The 16,129-nt window shown below is 34.8% G+C and overlaps 10 non-coding genes across 10 annotated transcripts; all 10 read left to right on the forward strand.

Annotated features, from left to right (window-relative positions):
- The first annotated feature begins 5,112 nt into the window (after positions 1 to 5,112).
- Trnas-cga (transfer RNA serine (anticodon CGA)) lies at positions 5,113 to 5,194 on the forward strand. Its single transcript has one exon. It is a non-coding gene; the product is annotated as a tRNA-Ser (tRNA).
- A 453-nt stretch (positions 5,195 to 5,647) lies between these two features.
- On the forward strand, positions 5,648 to 5,729 carry Trnas-aga (transfer RNA serine (anticodon AGA)). The gene has a single exon. It is a non-coding gene; the product is annotated as a tRNA-Ser (tRNA).
- A 565-nt stretch (positions 5,730 to 6,294) lies between these two features.
- On the forward strand, positions 6,295 to 6,376 carry Trnas-uga (transfer RNA serine (anticodon UGA)). The gene has a single exon. It is a non-coding gene; the product is annotated as a tRNA-Ser (tRNA).
- Positions 6,377 to 6,683: 307 nt separating this feature from the next.
- On the forward strand, positions 6,684 to 6,765 carry Trnas-cga (transfer RNA serine (anticodon CGA)). The gene has a single exon. It is a non-coding gene; the product is annotated as a tRNA-Ser (tRNA).
- A 455-nt stretch (positions 6,766 to 7,220) lies between these two features.
- Trnas-aga (transfer RNA serine (anticodon AGA)) lies at positions 7,221 to 7,302 on the forward strand. The gene has a single exon. It is a non-coding gene; the product is annotated as a tRNA-Ser (tRNA).
- Positions 7,303 to 7,867: 565 nt separating this feature from the next.
- Positions 7,868 to 7,949, forward strand: Trnas-uga (transfer RNA serine (anticodon UGA)). Its single transcript has one exon. It is a non-coding gene; the product is annotated as a tRNA-Ser (tRNA).
- Positions 7,950 to 8,256: 307 nt separating this feature from the next.
- On the forward strand, positions 8,257 to 8,338 carry Trnas-cga (transfer RNA serine (anticodon CGA)). The gene has a single exon. It is a non-coding gene; the product is annotated as a tRNA-Ser (tRNA).
- Positions 8,339 to 8,791: 453 nt separating this feature from the next.
- Positions 8,792 to 8,873, forward strand: Trnas-aga (transfer RNA serine (anticodon AGA)). Its single transcript has one exon. It is a non-coding gene; the product is annotated as a tRNA-Ser (tRNA).
- A 565-nt stretch (positions 8,874 to 9,438) lies between these two features.
- Trnas-uga (transfer RNA serine (anticodon UGA)) lies at positions 9,439 to 9,520 on the forward strand. Its single transcript has one exon. It is a non-coding gene; the product is annotated as a tRNA-Ser (tRNA).
- Positions 9,521 to 9,827: 307 nt separating this feature from the next.
- Trnas-cga (transfer RNA serine (anticodon CGA)) lies at positions 9,828 to 9,909 on the forward strand. Its single transcript has one exon. It is a non-coding gene; the product is annotated as a tRNA-Ser (tRNA).
- The last annotated feature ends 6,220 nt before the right edge of the window (positions 9,910 to 16,129 follow it).

A 16,129-nucleotide genomic window follows, 5' to 3' on the forward strand; every position in this document is an offset into this window, starting at 1 on the left:
GATCAATCCTATTAGGGCACCCTATTGGGAGCAATCAGTCCAGGCCTAAAATTCATGACTAACTCTCAATTTCCATGAGTTTAGAACATTTTTCACTCAAAATGATTACTTTCCATGGCAAATCCTCAAAACAAGCATTTTTTTATCCTAGAAAAATCCAAACAAACGCACTTGAAGCTTGGGGCCCCTTTAGAAGCGGTGTGTACCCTATTGGGAGCAGCAAACCCGCGCCTAAAATCCATGACTAACTGTCGATTCCATGAGTTTTGAGTATTCTCCACTCAAAATTATGACATTCCATTGCAAATCCTATAAACGAACAATTTTTTTCTCCCGGAAAAATCCAAACAAAGGCACCTGAAGCCTGGGGCCCTCTGAGATGTGGCCCTATTTGGAGCAATCCCATTAGGGGGCCCTATTGGGAGCAATCAGCTCGCGCCAAAAATCCATCACTAACTCAATTTCCATTAGTTTTGAGCATTTTCCACTCAAAATGATTACTTTCCATGGCAAATCCTCAGAATAAGCAATTTTTTCTCCTGGAAAAATCCAAACAAACGCACTCCAAGCCTGGGGCTCCTTTAGACGCTGGGGGCCCCATTGGGAGCAGCAAACCCGCGCCTAAAATCCATGACTAATTGTCGATTCCATGAGTTTCGAGCCTTTTCCACTCAAAATTATGACTTTCCATTGCAAATCCTCTAAACGAACAATTTTTTCTCCTGGAAAAATCCAAACAAAGGCACCTGAAGCCTGGGGCCCTCTTAGATGTGGCTCTATTGGGAGCAATCCCATTAGGGGGCCCTATTGGGAGCAATCAGCTCGCGCCAAAAATCCATCACTAACTGTCAATTTCCATTAGTTTTGAGTATTTTCCACTCAAAATGATTACTTTCCATGGCAAATCCTCAAAATAAACATTTTTTTCTCCTGGAAAAATCCAAACAAACGCACTCCAAGCATGGGGCTCCTTTAGATGCTGGGGGGCCCCATTGGGAGCAGCAAACCCGCGCCTAAAATCCATGACTAATTGTCGATTCCATGAGTTTCGAGCATTTTCCACTCAAAATTATGACGTTACCCATTGCAATTACTCTAAACGAACAATTTTTTCCCCTGGAAAGATCCAAACAAAGGCACCTGAAGCCTGGGGCCCCCTTAGACGCGGCCCTATGGGGAGCAATCAGTCAGCGCTTTAAAATCCATTACTGTCAATTTCCATGAGTTTTTGATCATTTTGCACTCAAAATTATGACTTTCCATGGCAAATCCTAAAGCAAAATATTTTGGTTTTGAGTATGTAACACTTCGCGGCCCGGAGGCCCCCTGCTTTGCTGGAGGCCCCAGCTATCGCCTCATGCGCCTATGCGGTGATCCGCCACTGAAATTGGATCGATATTAGGAGAAGAATACTTCTTATACGCTCTTTTCGTTATTCCCCTCCCCTTTTATTCTCATCCAAGCAATTTAGTTTTTATCATGATCAAATTTTCACCGTCACTTGGGACGTTTAGCCATGAATATGAAAAATTAAGAAACAAGAACAAATTTTAATAGTTTGAAAGAAGGATAAAAATACAAAAATGTATGCTTTCCCCTCTTACTTATATATACACGTATAATATATATGAATTAGTTTAAACATATACTAACACAACCCAGATCTTTTTCGAGTACTAATTCTAATCACAGAAACTAGATTCTAATGCTCGTTCAAGCACGAATTCCCACGTTGATTCTTCTACAATAGATCAGGTTTTCTTTTGAAAGGGGATTAATTCTTTGCTCTTGCTAAAAAAGGGTGCAATGTCTGACTGATAAGGTGTATACTGGCTGTGCATGCGCACTTCACAGTAGCTACATTGTTGTATCTACAACGAGATGGCCTTCATTCTTTGTTGAACATTCGATGCATTTAGAACATTTTCTTCTTAGCGAATACTTCTATGCTTCATAATGTCAGACGCAGATTATTCGAGCAACGGCAGCTCTGATTATAGTATTTATTCTAATGACCAAGAATCTTCTGACGAAGAAAACAGCGCAGATGACAATTTAGCCAAATACACCCTCCCCCCCCCCCATCTCCGCCGAAAGAATACGTACTCCCACGACCCGACAACGATACTTGAGTCGCTAGTCACCATCTTTATTTGGGGGCCCTCCCCTCCCCTGCTTATATTGTTTATAAGTTTAGAACAGCGATTCTCTCTTGGTGGTTGGGTGGATCAGTACCAGTCCGGAGGAAAAATTTGCCGGTCCTCAGGGGTTTTTGCTCGTCCTCGATTTAAAATCTAGATAAATAAAACATTCAATATATACGTATGTGTGTGTATGGCGCCCTATATAAATCCACAGTTTACGTCGGATCTCGAACAATTTGGCAGGTAGGTACTTGAGCACCCAAGAAAAAACGTAAGGGGTTTTCGAACGCGAAAAAAAAACCGTTTGAATTCTAATAATAAGATCCAAAAATGGCGTTTTTCTAATATGAGGGCAAAAAAAATGCTCACAAAAATTAGAATAAAATATCCACGGAAACCACTGATTTTTCTGCATCATTTGTTCCAATGTCCCAAGGTGATTAGAACGTGAGTTACAACTGTTTTTAACTAATTTCAATCTTAAAATGTAGGTAAGCCTTCAATTTGAAATTCGTTGCTGCTTACGGTCATTGTTGAAAAATGATTTTATAAAAATTAGTAGCGTGACGAAAATCATTGAGAAGAGAGATCTGTTGCCGTTTTTTTTTTTTTTTTCTCGAATACAAACAAAAAAAATTCCACCTTTTGTTTTGAGGCTTTTTCAATAATTGGGGGATTTAAAAATTTTCTATTTTGGTAACTTTTTCTCGTTTCGTCAGGAAATTTTGCAGATTTTTAATATTATTTAGCCTGATCGTTTGACATAACTTTTATTTTCGAGGTAGACCGATTGAAGCCCGGGTGACGAAGCTATGAAATAAACAAATTAAAAATTCTTTATTCAAAAACAAATAAAGAAATAAATGTAAAAGTCTAATAATATCCTATGTAATGGTTTTTGCATGAATTTGGTGATTAATTTTCAAAATTCTCCGATTTTTCTCAAATGCTCACTTACTTATGGATAGTTGTTACAACAATTAGCTATCTACAACCTTTGCTATAAAATGTTTTGCAACAAATCTCTAATATGTAGTAAAAAAAAAAACTCGACTACCCACTAACTTTTTCCACAACAATCCGCTAGTCAAAAATTTCCCTTTTTTTTGGAGGAAAAAAAAAAACAAAAAATAAAAAGAAAATGAGAAAAAAAGGGGGGGGGGGGAGGGATTCTCCGGTCAGATAAAATTTTTAGCAGATTTTTCAGGTTATGCGAGTCATTTTCTTTTTTTTTCATATAAAAAAATAATAATAAATAAGGCGAGAAAAAAAAACTGACCGGTCCGGGAGTTCTTTTAAAAAGATGTTGCCGGCCCGCGGGTCAAAAAAGGTTGAAAGAAAAATCAATTTAGTGCTTAAGTATTATAGCAGTCACTGGCGTAATCAGAATTACCATCTGGGAACTGGGCCGTAGTCTACGGCTCCTGCTTTTGAAATGCTCCCAAGTGACTAAGATTTTGATTTAGCCAATGGCTAAATCCAGTGGCGCACATGGCAACCCGGGAGGGGGGGGGGCGCAAGGAGTATGAGGGCGTACGTTCAGAAAAATAAGCACTATGTTGAAATTCAAATCTTGCGGGGGGAGGGAGCATCAAAGTCTATCTACGCCCCTCTCCCCATATTTTAGTCGGATCCTGCATTTGATTTTGATTTCAGTTACAGTTGAGGTAAACCTAACCTGACAGCGTCGTGATGTTATCATTAGGATCTGCTCAGCCTTCAAAATGCTGCCAGGTTAGGTTTGCCCCATCTACAGTTACATTTTGTAAGCAAACTCTTCTTCAATTGTAAGTTTGTAGACGTCGGTTCCGAATGACAATATAACATATACGAAGCATTCAAGTTTATTGTTTAAAAAAAATACAATTGCTATTGAATTTTTTGCCGGCATGAAATTATTAATATAGAACAGGATAAATTATAAATGTTTCAGTCTGAATTTCATTGCTAGAAAACTTTGGTTTTAAGTTGGTTGGAACCAATGAAACACTAGCACACCCAAGTAAATGGGTGTGACTCAAGAAATACGTGATGAAAGTTAATGCCCCAGCTTTTGACTACCATATTAAAATTTATGCAGCAAAACTAAAAACCGTTAGTTTGTAAAAAAAATAACATTGCTTATGATAGTATAATCATGTAGCAAATGCTAAGCTTCGCAGTTTTAATAAGCAATCTAATTATCCATAGAATATAAAGAACTTCATGTTAAAGTTTGTGGTAAGGGAAAGTTATTTCAACTTCCATCAATTTTTGTTTCTTTTTTGAAATCTTATTTTTTTAATTTTTAAATTAATTTGATTTAATTGCGCAGTTTTAAAAGTTGAACCGCAAATTTCAATAACTAAACTAGTTGACTAGCATTTACAAAATATATAACGTCTGTTTGAACATAAGTAAATATTTCGGAATTTCGTAGTAAAATGCTTAGAGGTCCTTTTGAAGCTAGGAGAATTTCAAAATGGTTTTCAGAACAAACCTAAGAAAAGAGAAAGCCAAAATAAATACATTCCAGCTGTCATCGTCAACCTACCCCTTGTACCTCAGGGACAGCGTTCCCTCCCACTCTTTAGAAACCATCGCGAGGTGGATCCCCATAATGGCTAGATTGATCAAGCAGAAGCTCCTTTGTAAAACGAAAGGAGTAGCAACCCAGGAGGTCCCGGAACCAAATGCATTGCTGGGAAGTGAACATTTCTCTTCAAAATGTTTACGCAGAAAATGACCTTTTTTGGCGAAGAAGTTCTCACAGTAAAGAGGTTAAGCAGTCTTTGGAATTTTTGAAATTATTTGTAGAAAATATACCATAAACATTATCTGGCTTGGCAGTTTTATCCAACTTCTGCGCAATATGTAAATTGAAACCCCTTCATTTCATACAATTTTGTATTATTCAATTTCTAAAGTAAAAACTTGTTATCGAAATACAGAACAGTAGTTTGGTTTAAATTTTTTCCTTGGACGAGCAGCAGTTGTGGCCGAGTGGTTAAGGCGATGGACTCGAAATCCATTGGGTCATTCCCGCGCAGGTTCGAATCCTGTCAACTGCGAGTTCCTGGAAGCAATTCCTCCTTTCCGGGAAGTAGAACTTTTGACAGCGCAAGAGTTTTTAACGCACAAAATTTTGAAATAAATAAAATTTGCTTTCTTTCCCATAGAGTATCGTTTTTCGCTGTCCTTAGGATATAAATTTTTAAAACCTTTTTGATTCTTAATGTGAAAAAAAATCTTTATCTGCCGTACATAAATGAGATTCGAAGAATTTATTATTATAAATTAGGGAAAAGACACAAAAAATAATTAAGTTTTATTCCTTGTGATCAAGTCAAGTAAAACAATCATTGTGTTTCCTTTAGAAGTTTTTTAAATTGTTCACGGTACAATCGCGGGATATTTATTTTGTTTTCAAGACAAAAGAAATTTAAAATATATTCCACACTGAATAAACACTGTAAAATGCCTTTCAGTTAACAGAAATTTAAGGGCGATGTGACTAGCATCGAGCAGTCGTGGCCGAGTGGTTAAGGCGATGGACTAGAAATCCATTGGGATCTTCCCGCGTAGGTTCGAATCCTACCGACTGCGAGGTTCTGTTTTGTGTTTCGAAACAAACTGGAACGGATGAATTTTTAGATTTCCGGATTTAACGTACATCAGTCACACTATTGAAGTCCAGGACGAAGGTAAATTTTTTAATAATGTTGGTTTCTGTTTCATGTTTCGTTTCGACAACAATTGGATTTTTCTTCATACTAATAAAAAATCAATACAGAATAGAGGAATATTGAAAGAGAACAAGGTCTAGAGATTTTAAGTCAGAATCTCCCTAACAATTAATTTTTTTTCCTACAAAAAAGTGTGTTCACCGGCATGGAAGAATGAAAGGGTGAAAACCTTTGAAATACTATTATCTAATGCAATTAGCCCAGTAGACTTTATAAGCTGAAAATGGACAATTTCGCATCTGTATGTATTCTTTATTCATATGTGTCTGATTTTTCTGGTTCACCTTTATTTTTTATTTATAAACTACAGAAAACATGTAAATAATTATCACAAGACTTTTGTATGATATTAGAAAAAAATATTTCTGTGGGGAGTTTTTTTGTAATTTAAAGTTTCTGTTACAAAAAATTGAGCCTTGCTCGAGGCAGTCGTGGCCGAGTGGTTAAGGCGATGGACTTGAAATCCATTGGGAATTTCCCGCGTAGGTTCGAATCCTGCCGACTGCGAGTAGAATGCGCCGAGTCTTTTATTGCGAAAATGAATGTGGTTGATATAGACGATAAATGAGTTTGACTAAGTGATTGAGAGGCTAACTATCTGAAATGTTAAGCAGTCTTTGGAATTTTTGAAATTATTTGTAGAAAATATACCATAAACATTATCTGGCTTGGCAGTTTTTTCCAACTTCTGCGCAATATGTAAATTGAAACCCCTTCATTTCATACAATTTTGTATTATTCAATTTCTAAAGTAAAAACTTGTTATCGAAATACAGAACAGTAGTTTGGTTTAAATTTTTTCCTTGGACGAGCAGCAGTTGTGGCCTAGTGGTTAAGGCGATGGACTCGAAATCCATTGGGACATTCCCGCGCAGGTTCGAATCCTGTCAACTGCGAGTTCCTGGAAGCAATTCCTCCTTTCCGGGAAGTAGAACTTTTGACAGCGCAAGTGTTTTTAACGCACAAAATTTTGAAATAAATAAAATTTGCTTTCTTTCCCATAGAGTATCGTTTTTCGCTGTCCTTTGGATATAAATTTTTAAAACCTTTTTGATTCTTAATGTGAAAAAAAAAATCTTTATCTGCCGTACATAAATGAGATTCGAAGAATTTATTATTATAAATTAGGGAAAAGACACAAAAAATAATTAAGTTTTATTCCTTGTGATCAAGTCAAGTAAAACAATCATTGTGTTTCCTTTAGAAGTTTTTTAAATTGTTCACGGTACAATCGCGGGATATTTATTTTGTTTTCAAGACAAAAGAAATTTAAAATATATTCCACACTGAATAAACACTGTAAAATGCCTTTCAGTTAACAGAAATTTAAGGGCGATGTGACTAGCATCGAGCAGTCGTGGCCGAGTGGTTAAGGCGATGGACTAGAAATCCATTGGGATCTTCCCGCGTAGGTTCGAATCCTACCGACTGCGAGGTTCTGTTTTGTGTTTCAAAACTAACTGGAACGGATGAATTTTTAGATTTCCGGATTTAACGTACATCAGTCACACTATTGAAGTCCAGGACGAAAGTAAATTTTTTAATAATGTTGGTTTCTGTTTCATGTTTCGTTTCGACAACAATTGGATTTTTCTTCATACTAATAAAAAATCAATACAGAATAGAGTAATATTGAAAGAGAACAAGGTCTAGAGATTTTAAGTCAGAATCTCCCTAACAAACAATTTTTTTTCCTACAAAAAAGTGTGTTCACCGGCATGGAAGAATGAAAGGGTGAAAACCTTTGAAATACTATTATCTAATGCAATTAGCCCAGTAGACTTTATAAGCTGAAAATGGACAATTTCGCATCTGTATGTATTCTTTATTCATATGTGTCTGATTTTTCTGGTTCACCTTTATTTTTTATTTATAAACTACAGAAAACATGTAAATAATTATCAAAAGACTTTTGTATGATATTGGAAAAAAATATTTCTGTGGGGAATTTTTTTGTAATTTAAAGTTTCTGTTACAAAAAATTGAGCCTTGCTCGAGGCAGTCGTGGCCGAGTGGTTAAGGCGATGGACTTGAAATCCATTGGGAATTTCCCGCGTAGGTTCGAATCCTGCCGACTGCGAGTAGAATGCGCCGAATCTTTTATTGCGAAAATGAATGTGGTTGATATAGACGATAAATGAGTTTGACTAAGTGATTGAGAGGCTAACTATCTGAAATGTTAAGCAGTCTTTGGAATTTTTGAAATTATTTGTAGAAAATATACCATAAACATTATCTGGCTTGGCAGTTTTTTCCAACTTCTGCGCAATATGTAAATTGAAACCCCTTCATTTCATACAATTTTGTATTATTCAATTTCTAAAGTAAAAACTTGTTATCGAAATACAGAACAGTAGTTTGGTTTAAATTTTTTCCTTGGACGAGCAGCAGTTGTGGCCGAGAGGTTAAGGCGATGGACTCGAAATCCATTGGGACATTCCCGCGCAGGTTCGAATCCTGTCAACTGCGAGTTCCTGGAAGCAATTCCTCCTTTCCGGGAAGTAGAACTTTTGACAGCGCAAGAGTTTTTAACGCACAAAATTTTGAAATAAATAAAATTTGCTTTCTTTCCCATAGAGTATCGTTTTTCGCTGTCCTTCGGATATAAATTTTAAAAACCTTTTTGATTCTTAATGTGAAAAAAAATCTTTATCTGCCGTACATAAATGAGATTCGAAGAATTTATTATTATAAATTAGGGAAAAGACACAAAAAATAATTAAGTTTTATTCCTTGTGATCAAGTCAAGTAAAACAATCATTGTGTTTCCTTTAGAAGTTTTTTAAATTGTTCACGGTACAATCGCGGGATATTTATTTTGTTTTCAAGACAAAAGAAATTTAAAATATATTCCACACTGAATAAACACTGTAAAATGCCTTTCAGTTAACAGAAATTTAAGGGCGATGTGACTATCATCGAGCAGTCGTGGCCGAGTGGTTAAGGCGATGGACTAGAAATCCATTGGGATCTTCCCGCGTAGGTTCGAATCCTACCGACTGCGAGGTTCTGTTTTGTGTTTCAAAACTAACTGGAACGGATGAATTTTTAGATTTCCGGATTTAACGTACATCAGTCACACTATTGAAGTCCAGGACGAAAGTAAATTTTTTAATAAAGTTGGTTTCTGTTTCATGTTTCGTTTCGACAACAATTGGATTTTTCTTCATACTAATAAAAAATCAATACAGAATAGAGGAATATTGAAAGAGAACAACGTCTAGAGATTTTAAGTCAGAATCTCCCTAACAAACAATTTTTTTTCCTACAAAAAAGTGTGTTCACCGGCATGGAAGAATGAAAGGGTGAAAACCTTTGAAATACTATTATCTAATGCAATTAGCCCAGTAGACTTTATATGCTGAAAATGGACAATTTCGCATCTGTATGTATTCTTTATTCATGTGTGTCTGATTTTTCTGGTTCACCTTTATTTTTTATTTATAAACTACAGAAAACATGTAAATAATTATCAAAAGACTTTTGTATGATATTGGAAAAAAATATTTCTGTGGGGAATTTTTTTGTAATTTAAAGTTTCTGTTACAAAAAATTGAGCCTCGCTCGAGGCAGTCGTGGCCGAGTGGTTAAGGCGATGGACTTGAAATGCATTGGGAATTTCCCGCGTAGGTTCGAATCCTGCCGACTGCGAGTAGAATGCGTCGAATCTTTTATTGCGAAAATGAATGTGGTTGATATAGACGATAAATGAGTTTGACTATGTGATTGAGAGGCTAACTATCTGAAATGTTAAGCAGTCTTTGGAATTTTTGAAATTATTTGTAGAAAATATACCATAAACATTATCTGGCTTGGCAGTTTTTTCCAACTTCTGCGCAATATGTAAATTGAAACCCCTTCATTTCATACAATTTTGTATTATTCAATTTCTAAAGTAAAAACTTGTTATCGAAATACAGAACAGTAGTTTGGTTTAAATTTTTTCCTTGGACGAGCAGCAGTTGTGGCCGAGTGGTTAAGGCGATGGACTCGAAATCCATTGGGACATTCCCGCGCATTTTCGAATCCTGTCAACTGTGAGTTCCTGGAAGCAATTCCTCCTTTCCGGGAAGTAGAACATTTGACAGTCACACTATTGAAGTCCAAGACGAAAGTAAATTTTTTAACTTAACCCAATAGTGAAATAGATTTCTCAAATGTTGGAAAATTGATTTTCCTGTGCGGTAAAAAAAGGCTTACTCAGCTTTACTCTTTGTTAGACTTGATTAAATTTAAAACGAAGAAAATTTCCGAATTTAATGCTTCGGAGCAATTTAACTCTCTTTTCCTACGAAATATTTCTTAGAAATACGGTTTAAATACACAAAATGCTCAAAAGGCTGAATCAAATGTTTAAGAGCGTCTATCAGTATAGCTAGATTAACTAAGTCTCACAATCGCTACTTTATAGTAGATAACGTTTATCTGGCGCATGCAAAGAATAAGACACGCTTCATTTTAGAACCCCTTAAAAAGGACAGGCCGACGTATCCGAGATTTTGGTTCCAAGAGGGTTTTGGATCCAACTTGTTTCTAGTATTTATAAATACGATATAATATTTGTTGGTTGCTTTGTCGTGAAACAATTGATAATTAATAGGTTGAGTAAAATGTCACTTAAGGTGAATCTTTTACAACTTATTTGTTTAAATTTCTATCAGTTAAATATTTTTTATTTACGGAATAAAATAATCAAACATCAATCGGGCAACACATGCAAAACTTGGTCACCAGTTTTCTGCAACGAGGCTTTTGTAGAAAGATTAATTTAGTCCCCCGATCGTTTAGGACCAAAATGTCAAATGAGTCGGCTCATTTAATATAGTGGCTTTATTGCCAAACGGCATGCTCCTAAGAGTCACAGATCTGGAGAAAATTCTGAATCTAGGTCAGTTCACACAAAATATGAACCCACGTAAAGCGGTTTGACTGCATAGGCCGTAGTTTGGCTTACTTTATTTTACTTTTTTTTTTTTTTGAAATATTTTATCAATTTTTAACTTTTTTGGAATATTATTAATTTTTTTGTGGTTGTATTTAGTACATAGTACATTGAAAATAATTTAGAAACCGTAACATTTTTTGCATTTACATTGTCTCTATTGTATAAACCCAATGCAGCTCCACAAAATACTCAAAAAAAAATAATGACCTCGCATTCTTTCGATCCTATCTTTCATGTAAGAGTCCTAATATTTTCCATTTCTTACTTCTTAAATCCTGCTCTTCGATTCTAAAATACTCTACTGAAGTATTGCAACGTGAATAGCATATGGTATGCCTTTTTGAAGAAAATTCTATTTCATATTTATGAAAAAGGAAACATTTCAAAAGACGGTATACTGGCAACAGGCACTGCGAAAACTTGGAATTCTTAAAAATGTGTTGAATTCAGCTGCTCTTTAAAATACAACGAGAATGAGCGAATACGTGTTGTGCATTGAAAACTAAATAATAATTACTTGAGATTGAGGATAGTTTCACTCAGAATGTAAGTATAACTACGTGCAATAAAAATGACAGATATTGCAAATATCAAAAAAAGTCTGCAAGATAATCATTAATGGTTTAACAGATTAATTGTAAAATCTTAAATTCAATGAAGCTTAAAAATAAGATACTAAAATTAAAACGTACACACTATAAGAAAATTCCGAAACGTTACTGAGTATTTTCGTGTAACGTTTCGGGATTTGCATGAATGCAGACTTCTCCCTGTTGTGAAAAATATTTTTAGCTCCCAGTTTAAAGATTTATTGAGCGTATTCATAAAGTGTACCGGCTTCAGTTCTATTTCGGCCTGTCCATGCTGATTAAGCTCCTTAACAAAGCTAGTTGCTTTGCAAGAACTGCGGGCGAGGGTAATTCTCGTTATATAATTGCAATTCTGCTTATAGCAATTTCTTAAAAAACTGGAACATGGCAAACTATTTATTTAAACGTACCTACGTTTACTCTAACGTTCCAGAGACACGACTGGCTTTAAACTGGAAGATTTCTAAATTATTCAGGAGGCGTTCGGGATAATTTCTGGACGGTTATTGAATTTTAGCGGAAAACATTTCTAGTTTTTGCAATGTTTGTCACTGGCAGAAATTGGGCACATCAGCCCATTATTTTCCAGGAACGTTTCTGAATCGTTTTTACATTGAAGGGAGTTTAACATATACCTGTGGACGAAGTCACAAAAATTCAATACAAATCTTCAATAGCTGAAATTATTTTTTTTTTTTATTTAAAATCTCCCCCCCCCCCCCCCCCAACAACAAAATAGCCTACAGACGTTCTCAAGAATGCGTGATGACGTACGTCGCAGCATCACACTGTCTCTGCTATCAGGCTGCTAAGAACCTACGGTGCTTTCGAGACAGAAGAGATTGATTTCCAATATGAAGATAATCTAATAGAATGAGTGCTTCAAAAGAAAACTTTTATGGCAGAATCTAAAAAAAGATAAAGAGAAAATGAAACTGCAACAATGTTTTTCCTTACATTATCCAATGAGCTATTTGATACGTTATTGTTCCTTACACACCGCATACTCTATCATCATCATTTTTATTATGTGTCAGACATTAAACTGTGGACCTTTTACATGAAGTACGATTGCTTATGAACTTGACATTGTTTAGCTTGACAGAAATTGTTAAGTTACTAAGGAAACATATTTGTGATGCCTCAGATATTTTCATATTAGTTTTTCAAATGCAAGAGATGTTTCTTTTAATGTTAAGAGAAACTTTATTAAATTATTCTTTTCATAGCTGTATCATAAATTTCATTTATTTCAGTTTATCATATAAAAATCTGTATACATACCAAAATTTAAGTTTAGGCATACTTCGAAGGAGAATCTGATTCGCCATCGGGAACTATTCGAGAAACTAATTGTTCCATTTAAGAAAGAAAAAAAAGGAAGAAAATAAAATCATAAAGAATAAGAAATTAACTTGAAATGTGTGTGTGTGTTTTGTGTTTGCGTGCGCAGTTATTATTATTATTTTTCATTATTTATTTATTTATTTATTTTCTTTTGGAAGTCGTTTTCTATAGTTTTATTAAATATAAAGGGTTCTCAACGTATAATTTTTTCAAAATACGTTAAAATAAACTTCTAATGGAAACTGCAGAATAAGCCGAACTTTCAAAGAAAGACCTGATCAGCCATCACAAATTAATAGCATATCTGAAGTCCAGACATTCTGACAAGGAAAAGAAATAGACTTGTTTTGTTTTTGAAGCAACATTTTTATTAAATTTATTAGTACTTCATACAGCAGAATTTATTACATTTAATCAGAAAACTAATTTTTATTTCCTTTTACATAGTAAAGGAAGTATTGTATTTGCGATTTTTTTTCTTTAAAATATCGGCCTAAATTTCCCTTTTGCTCACCTCTAAATGAATGTTGAGTTGTTTTTTCGGCGCGACGTCACGTGCAAATGTGCCTAAGAACGTATGGACTCTCGAAATATCCATTTTGACGGTCCCTGAGTTAATCACCACGAGTTTTCTGGTGACATCTGAATGTACGGTGTGTATGTACGTATCTCGCATAACTGAAAAACGGTTAAAATTTGAAATGTAGACCCTTAGTGGGGTCTAGTTATGTCCCCTCCCCTTTTAGTTGCATTCGGATGTTCCAAAAGGGATTTTTACACATTTTTCTGGAAAATCAATAAAATCAATGTAAATGTCAAGGCAAACTCACGTTGGGGAACACTTTGCGAGATTTCGCCAAGTTGCAGACGAATTTAGCGAAAACAAAAATGTTTTTTAAATATGGTTTCACTTTGGTGCTATTGGCGATATTTAGAGAGTAATGTTGAATCGCGATAAAATTGTCGACATCGGAAACCTAATCTTTGTAAAACTTTTTTTTTTTGCTTCGAAAAACTAGAGGTGAAAATATTCAAAATGTTTCATTGCTTACTTCAAGGCATTATTAGAGTAAAATAGCCATATTACGTCTTTCCCTTTTCCTCTAATGGGCGTGTGCATACTTGCACGGACCAATTCTTTTGAGTTATTAAAAAACGTGGATTGCTTCATAGATGTAAAATGAAGTTGTGTGGTGTCCACATCTGTTTTTCTATTTTGTTTTTAAATCTTTTAAATGACACCTGTAAAACATCCTTAAATATAGAAAGAAAAAAAGAAAGTTTGATGTGTGTGACAAGAATGTAAAATTTGGACATAACTGGAGCAATTACGATAACTACCAATCAATTCCGAGACAAAAGATGTTACAAGCAGTAATAAAAAGTGCTACTGTCTTGCGTGATTCAGTAGAGCGTAACAACATTAAAACTACCAGTAAAACGTAAGGGACCGTTCTTTAATTACGTGAGGATGATTTTGTTAAGTTTTGACTCTCCGCCCCCCATGTAAAGTAAGGTGTTTCAACCTCCCCCCCCCCCGGTCTCACGAATGATTTCATTTCATTTTTCAAAATAATGAAATAACGAATGTTGCATAACTGGAATCGTTATTAAATTCACTATTATTAATTACAAAAAAAATCTTTTTGTGTAAAGAACTGTCTACTAAAAAGAATCTAGACTGAATCTTTTTTCGACAAATATTTTTCGTATATCATATGATACTAATTAAACTAATATTAATTAAAAAATAGACAGGCGATGCACAGTGCGATTCTTTTATTATTTTACACTAATGATTCTTTGAAAAACATGTAAAAAAGAGCTAACCCTAATACGTTTTTTACCTTTCAGAAGAAAGTGAAACATGATCCCTGCCTAACCACTACCTCGCTATTTCTAATATAATATATCGAGCTGTAAAATATTACGTAAAGATTGGTCTGTCCCCTCACTTCCCCCCAAGTAAGGGTATGTAGAGATTTTTCCAACCCCCTCCCCCTCCAGACCCTTACGTAATTAATGAACGGCCCCTAACAACATTAAAGCTACCAAGTGATTTCACCCCTGGTTACTCGTTATCCGTCTTTTGCCTTTCCATTATCCGTCTTTTACACATTTCATCAAAAGTTATTTCATTGCTTATTTTTGATCTATGCATAAAGGCTATCTATGCTTTTTTTTCCTTGATATCTGGTTTTCATCTTGATGATAAATGTTTGCTTGAAATTTCATAAAGATCTTATCACACCGATATATGATCTTTATAAAGTCTTCTAAAAACTTTTTGAAGTCTTCTATGAAGATATTCTGATGTAACCGACAAATGCAGTGCCATAAATGAATGTCGGAGAAGATTTTCAACGAAATCCTTACGGGGGGATATTTTTGTATTTTCGCATATCCGACGGGGGGGGGCGTTTCCATCTGACATTTCGACTTCTGCCTTTGGAAAAGAATGTATAAACATGAACCATTTTTGTAATGGGTGTAATGTACAGGAACTATATAAACTAGATACCTTCTTTGCAGTTTCAAATCATTAATATCTTTTAGCTCAAAAATCGTCTCTTTCCTTTTTCGAAGAAGAATGTGGATCAAAGTGAACTAGTTAGGAGGGTGTTTTAGTGTAACTGATCCTTTTCTAACAACATTTTATTATTTTGAAAAACGAAATGGAGTCTTTCGTAAGCTTAGGGGTGGGGTTTGAAAAATCTTACGGATCTTTATACATGGGGGTAGGAGGGAAAAAATTGCCAAAATCATACTTACGTTTTAATGATTGGGCTCATAATAACATATTTAATCTATTCCATACAGGAAAAAAAGTCTTCTAAAAGTCCAATCATTTGATAATACAAGCCGTTTTCAATATATATATATATATATATATATATATATATATATATATATATATATATATATCTTATATATATAAAAATCTCGTGTCACGATGTTTGTTCGGGGTAAACTCCGGAACTACTGAACCGATTTTAACCAAATTTCATAACTAGCTGTAATTTGGTCCAACTTAAAAGATAGGATAGTTTTTATAATTTTTTATTGCAAATAAAATGTTAATTATGCATTAATAGTGGGTATTGATTGTTTAGTTTCATGAATTCCTAATAGATGGCGTTGTAAGTTTTTTTTATCGATGCAACCCTAACGTCGTTTGACGTCTAGGTTGCGCAGATACTATACATTGCGTTGTGTTCCGATTTCTAGAATATTCTATTCCACGTCGTATTTGTTTAAACCGTTCTATTTGACTTAGTTATGCTGTGAATTGTGTTTTTTTTTCTGTGCAGTATCATTTGTTAGCAGAAATATAATCAATGTACATAAAAACGAGTAAGTATTTTTTGCGTTCATTTT

Source organism: Uloborus diversus, chromosome 8 (genome assembly GCF_026930045.1).
Source record: "Uloborus diversus isolate 005 chromosome 8, Udiv.v.3.1, whole genome shotgun sequence".
Taxonomy (NCBI): Eukaryota; Metazoa; Arthropoda; class Arachnida; order Araneae; family Uloboridae; genus Uloborus; species Uloborus diversus.